At 44.4% G+C, this 18057-nt stretch overlaps 3 non-coding genes across 3 annotated transcripts; 1 reads left to right on the top strand and 2 right to left on the bottom strand.

The window, feature by feature from the left end:
- Nucleotides 1-5515: 5515 nt before the first annotated feature.
- Nucleotides 5516-5588, bottom strand: trnam-cau (transfer RNA methionine (anticodon CAU)). The gene has a single exon. It is a non-coding gene; the product is annotated as a tRNA-Met (tRNA).
- Nucleotides 5589-11615: 6027 nt separating this feature from the next.
- trnan-guu (transfer RNA asparagine (anticodon GUU)) lies at nucleotides 11616-11689 on the top strand. The gene has a single exon. It is a non-coding gene; the product is annotated as a tRNA-Asn (tRNA).
- A 6294-nt stretch (nucleotides 11690-17983) lies between these two features.
- On the bottom strand, nucleotides 17984-18057 carry trnai-aau (transfer RNA isoleucine (anticodon AAU)). Its single transcript has one exon. It is a non-coding gene; the product is annotated as a tRNA-Ile (tRNA).

Genomic DNA, 18057 nt, shown 5'->3' with positions numbered 1-18057 from the left:
CATTCATGATAGCTTAGCCCCACCTCCTCTCACTAATATCTATCAGCGATACGTCACAGTCTGATTGGGGTTCAGACCGTTTCATCTTTGTCTGTTTCGCTTGTTCGTTCACCTGTGCATCCCGATGCTGCCTGCATATCTCGTTGTGTTCACCTTTGTGTATCCATCAATGCGTTGATAAACGGATGAGTATGTGTACTTATGATTGTTACATTAAATAAATTACCGGTTTAGACAATTCTCTCTCTGAAAGTGAAGAACTATTGAGACGAACTTTACAGCAAAGTATTGTTTATTTTGGTGCTGAAAATAAAAAACCGTCAGAGGTCCAAACAGGGAAAAGGAGAAAAACCTGTTAGGGAAAATGAGGACAACAGTCAAGATTTTTACCAGTATATTAAGTGAAAGAAGGGAGGCTTAGAGTAATGTGGGCCGCTTAAAGACAGATGGAGGTGATATTGTAATTGAAAATCATGAAATGTAGAGTTGCTAAATATTTACTTTGCTTCGTTCTTCACAGAAATAAATTAGGCTAACATATCAGAGATATGAGGAAAACTGTAAATAAATCAAGGGGATTCAGTATGAGTAAAATAATGGCAATGGAGAAAATAATTAGATTAAAGATAGACAAATCTCCAGGACCTGATGGTTACCATCCCAGGGGACTGAGAGGACTCGGTGAGGAAATTGTACATGCTTTAGTCATGATCGTTCACACTCTCTTGATTCAGGAATTGTTCCTTTGATGGAAATAATTTCAATGTCACTCGATTATTTGGGATGGGTAGCAGAGATGATGTTGGAAATTATAGACCCATTAGTCTGACATCCGTTGTGGGGAAGTTGCCAGTATCCGTTATTAGGGAAAGAAAGATTGAGCACTTGGATGAACATGAATTGATCAGAGAGAGCCAGCATGGATTTGTAAAGGGTAAGTCAAGTCTAACAAAACTAGTTGAACTTTATGAAGATGTAACTAACGTGGTAGATAATGGAGTGTCCATGGTTGTTAAATGATATTGACTTCCAGAGGTATTGGATAAGGTACCATATAAGAGACTGATAACGACAATGACAGTGCGTAGAATTTAAGGCAACCTAATGAAATTGGTAGGGAGTTGGTTAGAAGATGGGAGACAGAGACCCGGCATATAAATGACGTAGACGAAGGAATAGAGAACCGTATATCCACGTGTGTCGCTGACACCAAGATAGGTGTCACAGTGAGTCGTGTAGATGGAAGCATAAAGTTGCCAAGGGAAATTGATAAAATAAGTGAGTTGGCAAAACGGTGGCAGATGGAGTAACATAGAATTACAAAGAAACAGGCAATTCTGCCCAACCATACAATGCCGGTGTTTATGCTGCAAACAAGCCTCTGCCATCCCCATTTAATCTAACCCTATGAGCAAACCCTTATATTCCTGTCTCCTCCATTTGTTTTTCTCGCTTCGCTGTAAACGAATCCATGTTATTCGCGTAAACTACTCCTTGTGGGAGCGAATTGCACATTCTAAACACTCTCTGGGTGAATGTGTTCCTCTTGAATGCCATGTTGAATTAAATAGTGACTACCTGATATTCATGGCCCCAATGATTTGGAGTCCCCACCTCCACAAGTGCAAACACATTATCTACGACTCACCTATCAAACACTTGCATAATCTTAAAGTCCTATACCAGGTCACCCCTCAGCCTTCTCTTTTCCATACAGAAGAGCTCCAGTCTGTTCAAAATTTCAACATGGAAAAGTGTGAGCTCATCTACTTTGGACTGAAGCAAGATAGATCAGAGTATTTTCTAAATGGTGAGAAGCTCGGAACTGTGGAGGAGCAGAGAGATTTCGGGGTCCAAGTACAGAAATCGCTAAAAGCCAGTGGAATGGTGGAAACATTAATTTAAATGTCTCATGGGATATTGGCCTTAATTTCAAGGAAGCTGGAATTCAAAGGGGGGGGGGGGGGGGAGAATGTTACAGATATAAATCCTTGCTGAGACCCCATTTAAAGTACTGCATTCAGTTCTGGGCACCACATCTCAGGAAGGAAATATTGGCCTTGGAGGGGGTGCAGCGCAGTATGACCAGAATGATACCGGGGCTAAAATGGTTAAATTATGAAGACAGGTTATGCGGAGGTCGGTCCTCATTTTTCTCTTATGGATCCGGCCCCATCCGTTTACTGTGAACGGGAGCGCGTCTGATACTAAGTCAGTCAGAATCGGATGCAAATCACATAACCGGCACAGCGGCTCTGGAACTGGCGACTGGTTTTACATTGAGTCTTTTTTATGGGATAGGCTGTACATTGTTTGTATAATAATAATAAGTTTGATACAATGAAGGTTTTTTCAGTTATTTCCCATTTCCACCCACACCAGTTTTATGTAGTAACAGGTAACAATATTTATGGGATGTGATGTACAGTGTTGGTTGAATCAGTGTAATTTAACTTGATATATTGTAGAATCTCTTGTCTATCCCAGGCTCTTACCTCAGGTTTAGACCCTCACCTAGTTTAAAACCAGTCACTCACTGATACAAATAAACCAGTAACAACCCCGAAAACTCAACGGGTATCTGTGTTCCGATACTGAGTGACGGTCCCAATTTCCACTGAAATTCTCGATCAGCAAATACCAGAGGCTGTTTTGGGTTTGACAAACTGTGAAACAGTTTGTTTTAAAAGCCGGAAAGAGGGAAAAGCTCGTGGTTGATATTAAGTGTTATACATTAACTCTTTCTGTTTCCGATTTACAATTTATCTTTGTGTGTGACTGACAGGAGCGGCTATAACGGAGCCCAGTGACTGGGTAACGAGCTGCACTGAATCAGTGTCCTGTGTTACAGACCGGCTCGTTAGACCTGTTCATTCCGTCTCATCTCATTGTCAGCAAACAGGAAATTACTGAAGTTAAGGCTGGTGAATAACAGCTCGAAATATCAATCCTCTCCACCACTGGGGACTGAGTCTTCCGAAAAACAGGGATTTTCACTCGTGCAAATTTCATCCACATTTTCTGCTCTTCATTTCTCTGATCTGTTTGATGCGGCTTTCCCTTCAATTCACGACCTACAGGAAAAACCCGATTTTCTCGTCGATTTTCGGGTCAAGAGGTATGGTGAGATTTCAAATAATTGAAATCGACCCTTATTAACGCCAATATCGTCACCGACACGTTTGACAAATGCAAAGCGGCTTCACTCACGGTTTTGCTGCACAACTCGTTCAAAGATACTGTCGGTAATTGGAGGGTCTTTGAAGTCATGACACGATCATAACAGTTCGCGCTGCCGTTTTTTTCAAGACGCTTCAGATTCATGTGGAATGATTTCGGTCTGGCGGTTAAATCCGTTCCCTCTTCACAAATCCGCCTTTGAACCTGTATCGTTTAGTATTTTTGATAACCGATACCAAATCGGTTTTCCCTGTACTGTACATTACATTTTTAAATATTACAGATAAGCAGAGCACTTGAGCTGTCACAGCTGTGACTTTGACTTTTCTCCCTCTGCTCTTGATCTCCCCGGCAACTGCCACTAACCACAATCTTCTGTCTCACTTCTCCATCAGGAAGTTCCGAGCCTCAGTTTTCAAATGAAATAACGCCCATCTCTTCAATCAACGACAGCTCAGAGAGAGTTTCTCAGTTTCATTTCACACTTTATCCAAATCCTCCTTAAAGCACCATCAAAAATTGTCCTTTAGTTAATAATAAGATCAATAAAAGTTCTTATCTTCTGGGGTTTTGTTTCAGATTCCAGGCCTTTTAAGTTCACTGCGGATATTTATCGAAGCGCATCTTGATTGGAGGCTTCTTGGAGAAATGGGAGAAAGATCACAAAGCGATAATTGGGAGACCGAAAATGAAGCTGTTTGACGGGAGCACTGATAAAACCGATTGTGCGCTGCTCTTGTGGCGCAAGCGCTCAGCGTGCGGTACTTTTATGAACTCCAGAAATGCCCAGGTTGTGAGTTTGAGCCTCATCTGGAACAATCGAACATTTTGAGTTCAAGGTACAACTGGTATGTTCCATAACGCATCTACTTTTTAGTGTTCCCATGTGAGCACTTGGGTTCATCTGGACTACCGTCTTGCAATAGTAGGTGTGAATTTACTTGTTTATAGGGAGAGAGGGGGCGATTAGCGGCAGCTGATATGGCAAAGGGGCCGTTACGAGATCTTTCAATCTAAAGAACTAAACATACAATTCTTCTTTTCGTTTAGCGGATATTCATCAGTTGGAAGTTTCGTGTGGCGAAAATCTGGAAGGGAAATATTCTCCCTGGTGTCACTGTGTAACGGGTGAAATTATTCAGCTTACAGATGTTAATATGCTGAAAGTTCGAGAGGCCTTTTCCAACTCCCGTGTGGGACAAGTTCAGCTTTTGAGCCACGATGTAAAGTGTTATTTTAATTGCTGCTAACGAATGACAAGATATTGTTAAATAATAGCTACATCATGAAATAAATTTAAAACAGAAATAGATAGTTTCCGAGAATTAAAGGGAATTCAGGGTGACGGGGAGCGGGCAGGAAATTGGACATGAAGTTAGATTTGAGGTTAGGATCAGATCAGCCATGATCTTATTGAATGGCGGAGCAGGCTCGAGGGGCCGATTGGCCTACTCCTGCTCCTATTTCTTATGTTCTTATGTTCTTATTTGGCACAAACACGAGAATTGTAAACTCACGAGTTCACTGTCCATGTTTCTTACATCATGTTCAACAGAAACAAGGATTCTCCTCAACACGTTGCTGATATTTTATAACAGGGACCCTCACCCAATTTCGACGTCGACGATGGATAATTCAGAGTCCTACAATGAATAAGTACGATAGGGACTCAACAAATTGCGAGCCTGCGCAGCTCAGTAGGTAGAGCAACAGACTTTTAAAACGGGTCGTGATCTGAGGATCCAGTGTTCTGGTTGTAAATTTTGAAACAGCTGACAAGTTCTGTCTTCGCAGCGGAGCAACAACTGTGGGACAGACAATGCCTGCGATGTGTTGTCAAAGCTTCGGTGTTACCTTGTTTCCCACGGATGGGCAATAATGCGCTGCCTGAAGCGGCAATTGCAGCTTCCCGCCAGCCACTTGTGATCGGACAGGCGGCCTGAATGTTGTTGCTCTCGTGGCCTCACTCAATGCGGGAGCTGGGGAACATCGAACATCGAAAAACTGATCTGTTTGTTGCCGCGGCTGCAATGCTGTTTATAACTGTATTTATAAACCGAGGCAGCGCTGCAGGATCCTTTAATGACCTCTCACAAATCAACTGAAAACAATCGCAATGTGCAGCTTTGAGAGGGGCTTCCTACACAGTCGGGACATGAAACGTGAATGAGGGCGAGACACTGTCTGTATATGTGTAGTGTTTGAATGTGTATTGAACTATGCAGAGAATGGAAAATATATGGGTTCTGTGAGGTATTTTATTCACATTTAACCACAGACTGAATTCTTGCTTTTTTTCATACTTCTTGATTTTTAGTGGGTAACTTTTTCAAAATGTTTCTGCCCGGTTTCGAACCGGGGACCTTTCGCGTATGAGGCGAACGTGATAACCACTTCACTACAGAAAATCTGCGATACATTTCGCTTTCGGAAACCCTCAGAAGATAGCTGCCGACTGCAAATGCTCTCAGTGTGGGAGACGGGTCCCTGTCCCGTTCAGGGAATTAAATTCTACAAAATAGTTTACTGTATTAATTTCGAACCGGGGACTTTTCACGTTTATAAGCGAACATGATAACCATTACACTACAGTAACTCTGCTGCGCCCGTTGTTTTAGGAAACCCTCAGAAGGTCGCTGCAGTCTGCAAAAGCTCTCAATGTGGGAGACGGGTCCCATTCTCGTTTCGGGAATTAACTTCGACAAAATAGTTCACTGTTTTAATTTCACAATACTCATTAAACTCTGAAAAAAGTCGAATAGTTGTTCAAGTCGCCATTAATCAACTAATAACTTTCTGTTTCAGACTGACGGAAATCCGAACTTTTTTTTATTCATTCACCAGGCAGAATATAGAAAGTTCAGAGGGGAACTGAAAGGGGAAATAAGAGGGGCAAAGAGAGGGTATGAGAATAGACTGGCGGCCAACATAAAAGGGAATTCAAAAGTCTTCCACAGGCATGTAAACATTAAACGGGTCGTGAGAACCCAACTCTGATTCGGGACCAGAAAGGATATCGACTCATGGAGGCAGAGGGGGCGGCCCAAAAATGATTCTGCCCGGTTTCATACAGGGGACCATTCACGTCGTCGGCGAATGTGATAACCCCCAAACGACAGAAACTCTGCCGCAGACGTTGTTATAGTAAACCCTCAGAAGATAGCTGCCGTCTTCCACAGGCATGTAAACATTAAACGGGTCGTACGAACCCAACTCTGATTCGGGAGCATGAAGGAGATCGACTCATGGAGGCAGAGGGGGTGGCCCAAAAATGTTTCCACCTGGTTTTGAACCGGGGACTTTTCGCGTGTTTTGCGAACTTGATAACCACTACACTACAAAAACTCTGCCGCAGACGGTGTTTTAGGAAATCCTCAGAAGGTAGCTGCCGTCTGCAAATGCTCTCAGTGTGGGAGACGGGTCCCTTTCCCGTTCAGGGAATTAACTTCTACAAAATAGTTTACTGTATTAATTTCGCAATACTCATTAAACTCTGAAAAAAGACGAATATTTGTTCAAATAGCCATTAATTAACGAATAACTTTCTGTTTCAGGCTGATGGAAATCCTAACTTTTTTTTTATTCAATCACCAGGCAGAATATGGAAAGTTCAGAGGGGAACTGAAAGGGGAAATAAGAGGGGCAAAGAGAGGGTATGAGAATAGACTGGCGGCCAACATAAAAGGCAATCCAAAAGTCTTCCACAGGCATGTAAACATTAAACGGGTAGTAAGAACCCAACTCTGATTTGGGAGCATCAAGGAGATCCATTCATGGAGGCAGAGGGGTTAGTCCCAAAGACTATGGACCAAACTCTGGAACGTGGGTTAAGGCTCGATACCTCTTTTTCGGACGGCTCAGACACGAAGGGCCGAATAGCCTCCTTCTGTGGGGTAACTTTCTATGATTGTATGATTCCATGATATGATTGCCGTCGGTCTCGGAATGGTGTTAATATACAATCTACTATAAGTATACTTTAATCAAACTGGTGCCTCTGTTTCACTGTGAGAGAGAAGAGGCATTAATGCGTAGACATTGGCTGCAGCAGCTGGGTTGCCCCTTTACTTTTCCTCCTGTCCCAATCTTTCTTTAACCTCCTCTGCTGGTGTTGCAGGTTAGATCAGCCATCGCCGTTCAAGGAAGCCTGAGAAGTCTATCAGGGGATAACACAAGAGACAGACACATGGAGAGATAGAGAAATGCATGCAATGAAAATAAACTGTATAAATAGAATTATACACCCATTATTTTTTGAGTTCGTTCATGGGATGTGGGCGTCGCTGGCGAGGCCAGCATTTATTGCCCATCCCTCATTGCCCTTGAGGTATGGTTACAGTACAGAAGGAAGTTATTCAGCCAATCAAGCCCGTGCAGGCTCATTGTAAGAGCAATCCAGTCAGTCCCATTCCCCCGCTCCTTTCCGGTACACTGCATTTCTTCCCTTCAAGTACTTATCAAATTACTTTTTGAAAGCCACGATTGGATCTGCTTCCACCATTCTTTCAGGCTGCGCGTTCCAGTTTACAACTACTCGTTGGTAAAGAAGTGTTTCCCCATGTCGCCTTTGGGTCTTTTGCCAATCACCTTCAATCTGTGTCCTCTGCTTTTCGACCCTTCCGCCAATGGGAACAGTTTCTATTTATTTACTTTATCTAAACCCTACATTATTTTGAACACTTCTATCGAATCTCCTCGAAATGTTCCCTGCTCCAAGGAGAACAACCCCAGCACGGGGTAAATGCGGTCAATTAGCTTCAATTCATTTATTTGAGCATTAAACAGCTCTTTAAACATTACTGTGACATTATGGTAGCGTGCCCTCGCGGTCTCAGGTGTTCCATCAAATTTCGACGGAGGCGTGGGTTTGAATCCCACTGCTGTTAGAATTTCTGCCAATGTTCATTTTGGCCTATTCGCAGAAAACCCGATTGTCGTGCGATGGAGCAGAGGATGTGAAAGAAGCTGAAAGTGAGTGTGCAGATATTATTTTCATCACAATGACTGGACACGTTTCCACAGGTAAGTGCCTCTCACCTTAAGATTCTTTCCAGCAGAGTGGGACAGGTGATCAAAGTGACTGGGCTCCAGCGGCGCAACCAGTCAGTGCGCGGTCCTTATATGACAGTCCAGGGCCGGGAAATGGCGAGGTTGTTAGTCGAGGCCCACCGAAACCAACCAATCCTTTTCCTTGTGAAAATGTCGGCCGGAGTTGAAGGTACAATTGGTGTGTTCCAAAATGCATCTAGTTATTTGCATCGCCTTGTGGTTCCTCTGGCGTATGCAGTTGCAATAGCAGATGAGAATATTTCGGACTGAGATGAGGAGAAATTTCTTCACTCAGAGGGTGGTGAACCTATGGAATTCTCTACCACTGAAGACTGTGGAGGCCAAGTCAATGAATATATGTAAGAATGAGCTGGATAGATTTCTAGACACAAAAGGCATCAAGTGGTATGGGGAGAGAGCGGGAATATGGTATTGAGGTCCAGGATCAGCCATGTTCGTATTGAATGGCGGAGCAGGCTCGAACGGCCGAATGTCCGACTCCTGTTCCAATTTTCTAAGTTTCTATTTACAATTGGTGTGTTTCGTAATGCATCTAGTTATTTGTTCAGCCATGTGGTTCCTCCAGCCTACTCTGTCGCAATCGCAGATGAGATGGTTAGTCTTCTTAGTTTACAGAGGGAGGCTTCGGAATTGGAGCCACAAACTATGATTTTGATCCATCTCCAAATTATGGGATTTAGATTGAGCTTTAAACCAGCGCGTTAGACCGCTCAGCCACGATACTTTCCATCTTGCGATCTTCACGTGCTACTTTTACAGGAATAGAATTACCCGAAGCAAGAATTATACCCCTCAAGCACCAATGCTCGCAGGCAGCAGGATGAATGTGTCCAGTTAGAAACCTGTCTGAAGGAACATCCCGTCTGACAGAGCTGGAAGTCCAGCATATTGTCTTCCGCGGTAAGCAGATGATGAGCCTCCTTCTTGAGAGTGTTTCGCCAATCCAGCTCAGAGTGGATTAAGCATTATAAATTCGGGTGGGACTGGAGCCACTAGTATAAGAGAAAATGGATGGGGGCTGTTTCCCTTCCTTGACAGATATTAATGATCCTGTTCCGGTTTTGCTGCAAAATTTCACTTCCCAGCTCCGAAATCAACGAACTAAAATTTAACGGTGGTGCGATGCGAACACACAATTTCTGAGCGAAAATTCCGATGTGCTCCCCATTGCGCGACTAAACCGGTTATGAATTATATGATTTCACATTACCCATATGCTGCTTATGAACTTTTGATGCGGCAGAGCAAGTGGTTCGAAAGCTCAGTGGGGTTTCAAATGAACTCCTGAGAAAGTTTGTCAATGCATAGTGCTCTCTCTCCCTCTTTCTCTTCCTTTTGCTCTCTCTCGCTTTCTCTCTTGAGCTCTCACTCTCCCCGTTTATCTGTATAGGGGTCGAATGCAAAGAGGTGGAAGTTATGTTTCAGCTGCACAGAGCTCTGGTGAGACGCCATCTGGCGGACTGCATTCAGTTCTGGGCACCCCACCTCAAGAAGTGTGTATTAACCTGGAGGCTCGAGGGGCTGAATGGCCTATTCCTGATCCTATTTTGCAATGAATGAAACAATAATTCAAGAATCGAGACGCTAATGTATCAGGATGAGTGAGTGAAGAATGTTTTCTGTTTGAAGTACTGATTTCATTAATTGAATATCCTCAGTGACTCAGCTCAGTGCAGTCCAGTCCAAACACCTGCTCGCACAAAGTGGCATTTTCTTTGAGAACACGAAAGACGTGTTCAGGCCATGACAGTACCGAGTGTGGGTAGGCCTGCGCGTGAAATGGAAAATTGAGGTTAAATACTCCTACAAGCAGCGGATGTCTCTGTTTCCATTTCCAAAATGCACGCACGCACCGGCCGAATCGATGCAGCTCCTGGGAAAGCTACGAGGCGAGGCAGGGCTGCCGTGGATCATTTGAAGCAACTGAAACGCAAAAGATTCCGCCCGTTTCACGTGGCATCTCCTGTTTCTGACTATTTTTCCCCTCCCGCTTCCTCTACTCCTCCAGCTGCCGGGTGAATTAGATGCTTCATGAAAACCCAGGGGAATTCATGAATCCCATCCTGACCTGGACAGCAGGGAGAGAGGGAAAGAACAGTGCTGGCCATTGAGAAGGGATGGATTTTGCACATGCCGGGAAAATAGACACACAGATCTCATCTCCCTGCTTCTTTGGTTTGTGGGATATCTTAATGCTCAGGTGATGATATCACTGCCCCCCGGCCCATGATCTCCACTCGCACTCTCCTTCCAATCTCTCACACCTTTGCTTAGGTTTGAAATCGTGTAAGTTTTCACACTGGGATTCAATTTGAAGAAAGCGATGCTGTGATAACCTGGGGCTATTGAGGAGTTGCAGTGCAAGAAGGCTAATGATAACAGTGACTGTTCTGACACTATGAGCGACAGTTAAAGGTGAACAACATTTAAAGTCTCATGCAGCAGGTCTGGGTCCAAATCTTTCACGTGGCATGTCCTTCTGCTCCTGTCACTCATTTACCTCCACGGAGAGTTCATTTGGAATTCCTGTGCTGCTGCATTGCGCATTTTCCAGTTCTGCTTCGAAAAATCGGGACTTTGAAGGCACCTCTGTGACCTGCACTTTCTTTAAATGAGTTTAGTTCGCTTTGCATTCGACTGTGAAATCGCTTTCGGATTTCATCTCAATGAACCAGACTGTGACCGCATTGTATCTGTCAGCGTGTAAGTGGCGAGGTTGGGGTCAGCACGGGTCGTTTTCAACTTTTGAAATCTCACCAATTACAAGAAAAAGAGACATTGAATCAGTGATGAATTGAAGGGAATATCGCTCCAAGCAGATCTGGACAATGCGCAGTGCAGCCGCACAGGAGTTCCAAATCCACCCTCTCGCCACTCGGCAATCGCATTAACTGAACTTTACTCTGACCCAGTGTCACCGCGCTGAAATCCAATGTTTGTCGGCCACATTTTTTCTTAACATCATAGTTACTGGTTTAATGGTGAAAACTGCCGTCCGCTGCACTGTAAGTACAAGAGACAACTTTGTAGACACCGTGTAGTGCCACAGACCTGCTCGTTGGACCTGCTCGTTTCATCTCCTCTCATTTTCACCACACCTGAAAATTACTGGAGCAGAGAATGGAGAATCACAGCTCGAAAAATCAATCCTCTCTGCCACGATGGGACTAAGGCTTCCAACATACAGATGTTTAATGGCAAGGTGAGTTTAATGTTCAGAAATAATACAGCACAGATTTTCACTCATGCAAGCTTCACACCCTTTATTTTGGAAAAGTAAACTGATGGTGGAGAGATGTTATATTGATCGCTGCAACATGAATTTTTAGGTCGTTGAATCAATGGTTCATTAGCAAACGTATTGTGTCTCTGTGGCGCAATCGGTTAGCGCATTCGGCTGTTAACTGAAAAGTTGGTGGTTCAAGCCCACCCAGGGACGGTAGGTAAACTTTTACCTTAAGATTCATGGTCTCGTATTTCCTGGTTTCAAATATATGTTTTGTCTTCAAAAAAATGCACGGTTTCGATGGCCAGCTGAGCACGGCCGATCTTCCACCATATAACCTGAGATTGCCTTCACGGAAATAAGAATTCTTCTTGACAGACAAGGTCTAAAGATTGCAGGAGAGCCGCTTCACTCTGACAAGGATGTTTCTGCAGTGAGCGACACCAGACTGTTTCCACAATAAATGTCAGTCCTTTTATTTTGGAAACGCAAAATTGTTTTCGAATTCCGAAGGGTTTCAGTTCATTTGTGAACTCCACCACTGACACTGCTGAAGGTTGTAGGCTCAGGGAGTGGGGCCTCCAGGAGTGGACTGTAAGAAAGCTGGGTTTCGGCATCCTGACAAATATCTGCCGAGGAACCAGAGGAAACCGAACGAAGGAACCGTCTGGGGTTTTACCTGTTGGTTTAGGTCTCGGGGTGAATGATTCCTGACTCCCCGAACTGTCTTACATTTAACTCAGGTCAGATCAGGATTAATTCAGTTTACAGGAGGATAGTGTCAAATATCACCCACAATCGAGGGAGACAAAAGCAGCCATTAGAGAAGCTACGAGATCATTGGAAAAGAAGATGGTGCAGAATTGTGGGAATAAAAGCAAACGCCTTTTCAGCTCCGTCAGGATTCAGAAGACCATTAAAGATAGTTTAGGTCCACTGAAAGGCAGTTCAGGTCAGAATCCCGGACTATGGCAGAGCTGTTAAATGATTATTTCTCATCAGCCTACACTCCCGTGGATGATGCTCAGATGCCAGCTGTGGGATGTGCTGTCGACAATAACATCATAAATATTAAAATAGAAAGGGATGTCATCTTGGATAAAATACGAAATTTCAAAATAGATTGTGCTCCAGGTCCAGATGATATTCACCCACGGGTGTTTAAAGAGATGGCACGGGTGCTCTGTGAGCCCCTTGCATGTATCTTCAACTGCTCAATGGAGTCAAGGATTGTCGCCTCAGATTATAAGGTAGCTCACGTCGTTCCCATTTTCATTAAAGGGGACAAATCAGAGCCAAGCGATGACGGGCCCATCAGTGTGAAATCGATCAGAGGGAAGATGCTTGGAGGGATCCTAAGCGATGCTGTTTATGATCACGGGGAAAGAGAAGGGGCCATTAGAGATACTCAACGCGGTTTCCGGAAAACAAGGTCGTGTCTTAAAAACTTGCTTGAGTTTTTTGAAGAAGTTGCTGGGTTAGTGGATGAGCGTAATCCGCTTCACATTTTCTATCTCAGGCTTGTCAAACTCATTTTCGATGAAGAGCCTGATCCGATATCATGGCACTTGGCCTGGGCCACATTCAGCAAAAGTTATTAAACTAGAAATACATGAAGATGAACTATATTGGTACTGACTTACATTTAGATTTTATTTACTTCTACTGCTGCTCCCGATACCTGGCACCTCTTAGCTTGAACCATTGCATCAATATTTGGAGTAAATGACTGGGCTGTGCGATGTCTTGGATAAAAACATGAGGCCACTTGTCATTACAGAACTTTGGAAGTGATTTCCACAGTTTCACATTCCCTGTGTAAAGATGTTTCTCTTGATCATTGCATTAAAGCAGAAAGTAGGGGTTAAGGGTCGCTACTCAGACTGGTAAAAGGTGGAAAGTGGTGTTCCACAAGGATCGGTGCTGGGTCCACTGTTCACAATTTGTATAAACGATTTGGACTCGGGAATTGGATGTACAATATAAAATTTACGGATTACATCAGTTTGGGGCGGGGTATAGCTGAGACTGATGAAGACTACAAGAATATACAAGAAGACATTAATAAACTTGCAGAATGGGGGTGTAATTGGCAAATGAATTTTAATAAAGATGAGGATGAAGTGGAGCATTTTGGTTGCAAGAACAAGGAGGCCTCATAATGCTTGCACAATAAGAGTCTATATGGGGTAGAGGAGTAGAGGGATCTAGGGACACAGATACACAAATCACTAAAATTAGTGATGCAGGTTAAAAAGGCCATAAAAAAGCAAACCAAGCACTAGGGTTCATTTCTAGAGAGAAAGAATTGGAAAGATATGTTAAAATTGTATAGAACCATGATTAGACTACACTTGGAGTACTGCGAACAGTTCTGGTCTCCATATTATATGAAGGACAAAGAGATACTGGAGAAGGTGCAAAAAGGATGTCACCATATAAGTGGTCGCTGGATTTGGTGTCTCTGTGTAACTGATCCCTGTATTTGGTGTCCCAATGTAAATGATCCCTGGACTTGACGTCTCAGTGCAAGTGGTCCCTGGATTTGGTGTCTCTGTGTAAGTGGTCTCTATATTTCGTTTCCCTGTGTACGTGTCCTTGGATTTGATGTCTCAGTATAAGTGTTTCCTGGATTTGATGTCCAAGTGTAAGTGGTCCCTGGATTTGGTGTCTCAGTGTAATTTGTTCCCGGATTTGGTGTCCCGTGTAAGTAGCACTCGATTTGGTGTCACAGTGTACGTGGTCCCTTGTGTATTGAGGCATCGCTCGTGGAATTTTTCTCCTCTTTCCACTTTTGCAAAAATTGTTGCCAGCTTATTAAAGCCATTAACTGGCTCTCGGGTAGGGCACAGAAAAAATGAGACCTCGTCAATTTCCCTGATAATGACAGGTCTGAATTCGAGTTAGAGAACATTTCGCAATTAAACCAGACTGGGCGTGTCGGGCCTGAGTTGCGACTTACGAACGGAAAAGTAGCGGCCAGTTTACCTCGCACCATGGGGAAGGGCTGAGCACTCGGGTTTTTGCAAATTAATTTATTATGTTTGTTGCCTCCCTGGCACCAACCTCGACGGGATGACAATGATTAATTTTCTGTTCGGCAATTCCGGCTTTCAATGGCGGGGCATTTCCCCACAATCCCCCGCGCCTCAGAATGTGCCCTATCAATGACTACAGGAGAACCGTGCGCAGTGGCAGGACCGGGCTGTGCTCTGAGCATGAGCAGTGCGAGTGGTGGCGAAGGACTGAGGAGGAAGAGGCGAGTCGGAGGCCGGGAGAAGACGGGGGAGGAATGGGACCTGTGGGTAGGCGGAGAAGGTTCACAAGCACCTGATCACATCTTGAGGCCACAAATATGCGTCCACAGGCCCAGTGTTTGCACCACAGTGACAGGCCCGACCAGCAGCCGTCCGAAAAGCAGTGTGACGGGCCGCCATCTTGCGAGCGGAAGTCATGGTAGAATCTTGGCGCATGCGCGGCCATCTTGGCACAGGAACAAAGAGTGGGCGGGGCTTCAGGGTCCCAGTGACAGGAACAAAGAGTGGGCGGGGCTTCAGGGTCCCAGTGACAGGAACAAAGAGTGGGCGGGGCTTCAGGGTCCCAGTGACAGGAACAAAGAGTGGGCGGGGCTTCAGGATCCCAGTGACCAGGAGAGAAAATCATTGCCTCATTTATTTTATTCTCACTCTGCCCACAGCGGGTGTAGAACTGAACCCAACCAGAGGAGAGGGAGGGAGAAAACTGGGAGTGGAGGGAAGAAATATTGGAGATGGTGGGATGGGTTTGGATTTCAGCACAGGGAGGAGGGAGAGTGTGTGGGACGGGGATTTACGGCTTTGGCGGAAAAGAGAGGATGGAAAGTTCCATAGAAACTAGAATTGTCTGTTCCAAATTTCGATCCTTTATTTAGAGTGATGACTTTTGTAAACTTTTACAGGGTATCAGAAGGGGAGGATTTGCAGACGGGAAATTCAAACCAAGTATCACATCAAGATCTGACAGAGTCACTCGATTCACCAGGACCTGAATATCATCGACCTTTGAATGTGGAAGGAGAAATGTTTGTCTTTTCTGTCTGTGGGACAAGAATTCAAACATCAGTGTGACTGGAAAAGCACCGAGACACACACCCGAGTGAGAGCGTTCCAGTGCACTGACTGTGCAAAGAGCTTTCACCAGTCACACAGTCTGAAAAAACACCGCACCATTCACAGCGGGGAGAAACCGTACACGTGTCCTGCGTGTGGACGAGGCTTCAACTGATCGTCCAACCTGGAGAGACACAAGGACACCCGGACCACGGAGAAACCGTGGAAATGTGGGGACTGTGGGAAGGGATTCAATTACCAATCAGAGCTGGAAACTCATCGACGCAGTCACACTGGGCAGAGGCAGTTCACCTGCTCCACACAAAGCAGGAAAACCACAGTTTCCGGTCTGGGGTGCGTTTCCTGATCTCACCGGAGTGGCACTGAGCCCCACAGAGCAGGAATATCCCAGGCCTGTGCTGAGTTTTCTGTTGTCAGGCTCGTGGTTTCGAGCCCCACTTAGGGTGGTTTGTGTTTTTATCTTTAGGCTGATTTCACAAGCGATCCTCAGTTCCAAATTCCCCCGGCAGAGAGTTCAAGGAGTATTTGATATAAATTAGATTCAAGGGCAGTATCAGAAATGTCCTCCTTGATTCTGGACCTTGATCTCTCTCCAACCGCTCGCTGCTACTGATTGAACTTTATTTCAATTCACCTGCAGCTCGGGATCAGTGCGGATCAGAGTGTCTGCGGGCCCATCTCTCCCTTCAGAGCCCATCAGTGCCGGGAAAAGAATGGAAATTTTACAGACATTACGTGTTCTGTAGCTTCTCATGAAAACTAAAGTGTTTTTCACTCCGTGTCCAAAACTGTGTGGTCTCCCCTGGTGTGTCCACTTTCTGTGTTTATAAACACTTTGGTGTATTTCGTTCCGTGTCCATAACTGTGAAGTCTCCCCTGGTGTATTACCATTTTGTGTTTATAAAGAGTGTAAATTATTGACTGGGGGTTTGTGTGTTGGGGGTTTGAGGGTGAGCTCTGATTCCCGCAACCTGATGGATTCAATGGATGAAAGAATGAATGAGAGAGAGGCGCGATGTGGGAGACGGGATGATAGAAGAATGTGTCCACGAACCTGGTTAAAAGTGGCCCAAACACAAGATAATATTAAGATATCATCAGCAGAACATTAACATAACCTGAGTTCCGAGATCTGGTCGGGTCCCATTCCCCCGAGGTAAGGAGTGAGCGGGAGAGGCAATTCCACCCGGTTTATGTTTGTTTTTTCCAAAGCAACGCCATACACTCTAACTTGGGATGGAGTCGATATAGCTTAGTTGAGAATCCAAAAATTTGAAAGTCCCTGGTTGAATCCCAAATTTCAGCAAAATTTGGTTGTTTGGATCTCGTTCTTTGGGTCGAATCTCGCATTAATTTACACAGAAATTTTAACCGGCGCTGGAGGCTTGGGGAAGGAATAGAGAAGCATCAAGGATGAGAAATATTCATAGCATCTTTATTTAGCTTTATTTCTTTCTGCATTTTTCTCTGTTTTTTGCCTCTCTCAGCGCCGGCGAACATGTGATTTGAAGCATTTGGTTTCTGAACTGATGCCTTTTCCTCATCTCCGTTCTGTCTGTTTCTAACTGCTTGTGATCATTAAAGGGAACAAGCCCCGAGTTAAACGTTTATCAGCAAACCGACAGAGAGATATCACAGCGGGAATAAAACTCGTTGCTTCACATTGTTAGATACTCAGTGACTCAGATTGTAATGTGTGTCAGTAAACACACCCGGATACTGAGTGACACAGTTTGTAATGTGTGTCAGTAAACACACCCTGATACTGAGTGACACAGTTTGTAATGTGTGTCAGTAAACACACCCTGATACTGAGTGACACGGATTGTAATGTTTTTTCAGTAAACACACCCGGATACTGTGTGACACGGATTGTAATGTTTTTCAGTAAACATACCCGGATACTGCGTGACACGGATTGTAATGTGTGTCAGTAAACACACCCTGATACTGAGTGACACGGATTGTAATGTGTGTCAGGAAACATACCCGGATACTGAGTGACACAGATTGTAATGTGTGTCAGTAAACATACCCGGATACTGAGTGACACAGATTGTAATGTGTGTCAGTAAACATACCCGGACACTGAGTGACACAGGTTGTAATGTTTGTCAGAAAGCATACCTGGAAAAATAGTTCCGGAAATGGAAAGAATTGGAGAGATGGGAAAAGAGACAGACGGAAAGAGATGGAGACACGGAAAGGTGAGTGAGAAAAGAAGGATAAATGAAGAATGAACAGAAAGAGTTTTTTTCTCCGTCCCAGGGGCAAAGATATATCAAACATTGCAATGAATGCTATTTCAAATACAATTTCCTCTGACTTTTTGCGTGAATTTCCGTGTGACTCAAGTCCGGATTTTCAAAGTCACTAAAGTAATATCATAAATTACTAATGGCCCATGTGGGGATCGAACCCGCGACCTTGGCGTTATTAGCACCACGCTCCAACCAACTGAGCTAACCGGCC

The sequence above is a fragment of the Heptranchias perlo genome, chromosome 20 (assembly GCF_035084215.1).
Source record: "Heptranchias perlo isolate sHepPer1 chromosome 20, sHepPer1.hap1, whole genome shotgun sequence".
NCBI classification, from domain to species: Eukaryota; Metazoa; Chordata; class Chondrichthyes; order Hexanchiformes; family Hexanchidae; genus Heptranchias; species Heptranchias perlo.
Note: the sequence above shows the minus strand (reverse complement) of the source record. Positions and strands in the feature narration are given on the sequence as shown.